The 6,358-nt window shown below is 40.0% G+C and overlaps 1 pseudogene; it reads right to left on the minus strand.

Moving 5' to 3' along the window:
* Nucleotides 1-921: 921 nt before the first annotated feature.
* On the minus strand, nt 922-2,165 carry LOC101564498 (annotated as a pseudogene).
* Between the last annotated feature and the right edge of the window lie 4,193 nt (nt 2,166-6,358).

The following is a 6,358-nucleotide window of genomic DNA, read 5'->3' on the forward strand; positions in this document are numbered from 1 at the left end:
AGGAAATGTAAAAATAGTTTGGTGGGCAGGCAACCTTGAAATTGCTTGAAATGAGAAGACCTACATTAGTGTGCAAAACATTACTTGGTACAGCTGCTCCCTGGGGAGTGGAGTCAGTTTAGATCGGAGGCGCTCAACACAGGTCTCCAGTCCAGGCACTGTGTGCCCCAGAGTGCTTTGCCTCCTCAGCAGCCATTCCACAGCCTCCTCCTGAGGCTGTCCTACCCTTTTAAAGCATAAGAGTGAAACTTTCTGGACTTCTCAGAGCCTTGTGGAGAGTTTCCATCTGCAGAATAAAAAATCTTGAATTACATGTTTAGACACACAATCTTCATAATGGTTTAAATTCTTTCAAAATATGAAATCAAGCTAAATATTTTACACTTTAAATTTCTGTATCAAGATGATGTTTTAATTAAAAAGTAGAAGACAGTGGAGTATAAATTCAGTGTCACCTATTTGTTTCAAAAATAAGAGTAGTGTGTATTTCATAGGAATGACAGTACAGTAAGTACAGTAACAAAACCAAAACTTACATAATCCAAACTGAATTAAATGTGCCTTTGAAATCAAAGTACATGTCAAGTGTTACCTCAGCAGTTGTTACCTTTTCAGTTTAACACTTTTCAAACACAGAAGAGGGCACACTTCTGCGCTCACACACTTCTTGGTGTGCGACTGCTGATCTAGAGATCGCCTTCCACTTCTGGGATCTAACCACCAAAGAATCCCTTTCAAATTAGCCTATGTGACCCTAGGTCTTCAGAATTGCAACCGTAAAGTATTTGGCAGATGTACTGAAAGAAGAACTGTAAATTAATGTAGTATGATCTTGATCGTATGAAGAATCCAATGCTTCTAAAAGTGTTAACGTGAGGAAAAACCAAATTCCCATGATCACCAGCTGGGTTTCGCTAACAGTCAGCAGAGGTAACGTCTACATGTCATTGCCCCACATCTGCACACAGTTCTGGCCCTTTCCAGCAGGGCTGTGGTCAGCAGAGTCTGAAGATCTATCTCCAGAACCTTTCATTTGGTAATCAAAAGATAGTTCTTCTCTAGCATATATGGTTCTTGTGAAAGATAATGTTATTCGGGCAAGACAAGTATGGAGGTTATTGATGAAAACACTGAACACCTGAAGATTTGGGTCACAATTATGATTCACAAAGTGAGACACTGCTTCCATGAATTCATCAATTCATGGTCCAGATCAAAGAGATACATGATTCCTTTGTTGTCATATGCTGGCTCCATCTTTCAGCTTCTCCACTTGTAATTAGCTCTCCAACATATTCCATGACAAAACTCATTCTTTTAATCTTCACAACGGTCTTTACACCCCAGCCACAGCCATTGCCAATTTGAAAGATGTAAAGTGAATGCTGTGCTTCTTTTTGTACAACCCTATTGGCACTCTCAGGTCCACACTGGCATCTTTAGTTGCATTCAAGGATGGGAGTACCAAGGGGATTTTGATTTGTCAGTTCTTATTGTAAGCTGGTACAACTCCAGCTTCAGTAGGACAACATTTCTGGAAGAAGCAATCTGTGAAGGAACAACCAAAAGTCACTTCATTGACTAAGCGGATTCCAGGCTCTGGCTTCTATTCATTAGTGTAGTAGAAGTCTGTAGGCGGGCTCTCTAAGTCAGCAGTATTTTCAACAAATATTCCTTTGTGATTCTTTCTTCTGTTAAGTTCATCTTGCCACTTTTGCAGAGCTATCCTTTGTTTAGCTTTCTTTACAATGTATCCAGAAATAGCAGGTTTCAAAGTCTTGTTATTGTCTTTTGGGGTTATTGCTTTGCCTTTCTTTACCTGAGATAAATAATTATTCTTGTCAGGAAAGAATTGCTGAAGCTGTAATGATATTTGAGAGTTTGCAAAGGTTCCCAAGTATTTGTAGAATCTGCCACTTAGAAATACAAGACAATATTCCATATCTTTTACAACCTTGTAGTCACACAAGTATTCCACCTCTGAATTGTTTAGATTCCTCTTGGTGAGCCCAGTCAATTTATATATGCACTTTTCTTTTCTACATAACTCCTGAAGAGCATCAAATGCAACTAGGAAAGGCACACAGCAAGCTCCTCCAGCCTCAGCCCTGGCTGCCACCATCTGGAAGAGGTTTCATTCAAACTGGCAAGGTCTGAGAAAATTGATCAGCTGACCCAGCACCCAGCCCCTACTAGGTTGGGGCCCCCAGCTGAGGGACCCCCAGCTGAGGGACTGAAGTGAACTATGCACATGTGTATATATATATATATATATATATATATATATATATATATATATATATATATTTTACTGGAAATTGAATTTTCAACCTCACACTTGCCAGGCAGGCACTGTGCCACTGAGCTATAGCATTGGTCCCTGTGCTTATATTGTTTGATCAACTTACATGCCTGTATCTTGTAATCTGACCAAATACTCTGAAAATAATATGCAATATAATAACCATTGTTAATTTCCTATTATCTTACTTTGAAATTCTGTACTATTGTTTTTATTGCTTTTTTCTCTTTTTTTTTTTTTTTTTTAAAAAAAGCTCAGTTCTAGAAAGAGCAGTCTGTACTGAGTCTTCCTGTGTGCTGACAGCGAAACATGATTGCAGGGATGAACCTTATATCTTGATACTCTGAAACAAAGGTAACCAGGTAATCTGACAATATCCTCCCAACATCCTTCAGCTTTCCTTTTGAATGTCTCTGGTCAAAAGATCATCAGGAATCTTCAGGATAATGCACTTGATTTCACATAATGAAACAGTGTAATTGCATTCTGGACATTTTAACCTCATAACTTTCAGTTCTACATCTTTATGAACTTGTGACAGGTAAGTGTAAAGATCTGCTATAGTTATATTTGGACTTTATTCTTCCCCTGTGGCAATCAGAGGGCCACAGAGGTAACTCTGGTGTCTTGTTTAGACTCTAAATTATCCAGACATTCCCATCAGGATAAAGAGCTCTTCTAGATATCCCAGAGTTATCTTTAGTGCAACTTGTCTGGAGTGTCAACAGATTTCAGACAATGGATAAACCGGCACAGTGCCTGCACAGTGTCAAGCTGTAGTTATGGCACCTGCACCTCCTACTCTGCCTGTTAGAAGTTGTGTGTCTGGAGGGGGTAAGTCAGTGTGGTGTAAACAAAACATTTCTCTAAGGAAAGAAGGGGCTGTGCTAGGAAGGCCCACCCACTTAGCACCTGTCTTCATTCTGTCTCCAAGTGGCTTTGAGTTTGTCCACTCATATTGTCTTCGGCCAAAGAGAAAGACAATGAAAGCAACACAACTGAAGAACATTTGGAAGGTTTGGTAAATTCTCCTGCTCCAAAAGAGGTGAAATAAAATTTAGCTAAATGTAATGGGGTTTTTTGAAATCTTAAATATCCTGAAATGTAAAGTTGACATGAAATCTCCAGGTAATCAGCTATGTCATGATAGCACCTCAATGATTTCTCCATGTGTTTATTACAGTTTTATTACTTGAATAGCTAAGATGTTGTAGCCAAGAGGAAGAATTTTAAAAAGAGCTCAAATGCTCCCTTTTTAAAATCAGGAGGATATATTATGTTTCAACACTTCCTACTCACTTAACTGATTCAAAATATTTACATTCCATTTTCTTATCCACAAAATAATGTGAGATGTATTTAAGAAAAGAAGCTTGTCCCTGTAAACATTGTCTACATATTTTAACAGAATCCTATCCTCAAACTAAGTGTGACAGTTGTATTCTTGAAACTGCTTTGGTATGGAGAAAAAAATTAATAAATCTGCCTGGGGTAGAGGAAGAGAAAATATTTAATTTATGACATTTCAATGTTAGAGATCAAACACACATGAATGCAGCTGATCATGCCTGCCAGCATCTGAATATGGATGAAAATTTGTGTACGTGCACACAGGTTTTACCAGTGCTCTCAGATCATAAGGTCAGAGGTCAACAATGAAACAAAGCTTAATAAATCTTTGAGAGTAAGGAAGTAGGTTTAGACGGTGCTCTCTCTTCCAACTGTTCAGCAGACAGAGCTCCACAATTTCCCTTTGTGCTCATAGATGCCAGTGATCACTCAGTCATAGACACACTTGATGCCAAAGGCAAAAACGCTAAATGACTAATTCTTACCAGAGAAAGAAAAGGTTGGCCAGGTTGAATTTCCTCCTCTTACTATAACTCTTACCCTGAACAAGCTATTTCCAAACACAGGTGCAATGGGCAAAGGAAACAGGAAATGAAGCATCCCAGGGTCTACTCTGGGCACATAATGGGACCCACAAGGTTCCCAGGAGCCAGACAGCAATTGGTGTGCTGTGATGCCCTTGCTCCTATGGAACACATCTTCTTCTGACTAGTCAAGATAAAATGAATACAGCTACAAAGGCCAGCTCTCTGTTTTCCTTTGCCCTCCCTCTTTCCCCTTTCTCCTTTTACTTTTTTCTTCTAAGCTGAGTCAGTCATAGGAAAGAGAGTTGCTTTAGTTATCAGTAAATCAATCTTACCTCATATCCTTTCACAAGTATAAAATTAATTCAGAGTGATTCTGATGGTAGCAACTGTACCCTGGCCCTGATCAGACCTAACTATAATTGATGCAGGGTTTCTGTCATTGTTGCCTGTAGGTAATGGAGCCTGTATTTCAGCCATCCATGCCTGGTTAATGAATAGGAGCAATGAGAGGCCTACACATTGTCTCCAGTGACCCCTTCTGCATCCTAGAGTGGACTGCATTGATCAACACACCAAGATGGGCTATTATCCATTATTCCATCTTACAATTAGCGAGCACCTGGCACACGGGCAGTCAGGAGCTCTTCTCTATTTGTATCCATGTGAGCCCCTGGCGCTGACACATTATAGTACACCAATTTCCCTTCATTAAAGGAGGAAATTGTAAGGAACAAGCTGGGGGAGGCGTAAGGAGTTGCTGTGACTGTCTCTTCTCTGATCACAAAAAAACAGATATTAACAGAAGCCCTGCAAATTTTAGAGATGGCTTTGAAGAGCTGGCCTTTGAAACTTTCTCTTTTTATTCTAAGAAGGATTTACAGACTCCCTGCCAGCTCCTTAGTCAGGTATGCTTCCAGGTGACTGAGACTCCGAGGACTTAGAAGTGTTCAGAAGAGGCAAACTGACTGCACTCCACTAAATGCTGACTATGGACTCAGCCTGCTTCTCATCTGATTCCACAAATCAGCCCACTTTTAAAAAAATAAAAGGGATTTCTTGTCTTTGGTGGCAAAGATATTTCAGAGTTTTAAAACATCTTGTGTGAATCAGTTAATTATAATTATGACCATTCTTTTGTAGGGGTAAAGACCCAATAAAGATTTTTCTTTTCTAACAACAGTTAAAAGACAAGTTTTAAGCCTTCAAGACAGAAGGACTTCTACTTTACAAGTGGCACTGAGCACTAGGACAACAGTTCAGAATCTAGGAAGAAAGCTGAGCAAGAAAGTGGGGTCACAAATGAAGGAACACTGTGGCCTTGTGGACTTCAGGTAGGGTTTTGCCAGTTGAGCCTCTAAGGCCAGCCCACCTGAGATTATAAGTAGTCCCTTGAAAAGCTTTCTGACTATGAGGCCCACCAAAGAATCAGTTAGAATCAGAAAAGCAAATTGGATGAATTTCTGAAGAGAGAATATTAAATTAGCAGGTTCTCAAGCAGAGTTACCCATGGCTTAAGGGTCACATCTACACATCTACCTCAGCTACCACAACCCTCAGCAGCAGCTCATATTTTTCTCTACCTCACCTCTCTTTCCAGACCTCAGAATGCAAGATAGCCAGCAAAAAACAAAAATGAAGGTTTTCTTCCAAGAAGTCTTCATGGCAACTCAAGTTTACAATTGTGAGGACCAAAGAAGACAAATTCGCAAGCTCAAGTTGGCCTGGGGAATTTTCTCGAATGGGTGGTCTGTCAGGCAAAGTCAGAACCTATATTCCACACCATTAAATTATCACAGGGCCTGAGTTCAATCCCAGGCTCAAAAAAATCACAATGGGGTGTTTTTGTTTCATACAGTACTGGAGATTTGCATAAAGTAAGAGAAGTGACACCAGTCATCAGATCTACCTTATTAACACGCTTCTCAACCTCTGAGAAAGGGCTTCTATTCTCTCCATGATACTCAGGTCTCTTGGAATTTCATCACCAATGAGAGAACAAGTCATGGAAGCTCAGGTCAAAAATAGATTTTAAGAAACCAGAAAGCAAAGCCAGGCATGGTGGCGCACACCTATGATCCCTGCACTTGAAAGGCTGAGGGGCAGGAGGACTTCCATGAGTTTAAGACCAGCCTCAATTACACAGCTAGACCTTGTCTCAGAAAAAAAGAAAGAAGAAGAA

Source organism: Octodon degus, unplaced genomic scaffold (assembly GCF_000260255.1).
Source record: "Octodon degus isolate 3935 unplaced genomic scaffold, OctDeg1.0 scaffold00111, whole genome shotgun sequence".
NCBI lineage: Eukaryota > Metazoa > Chordata > Mammalia > Rodentia > Octodontidae > Octodon > Octodon degus.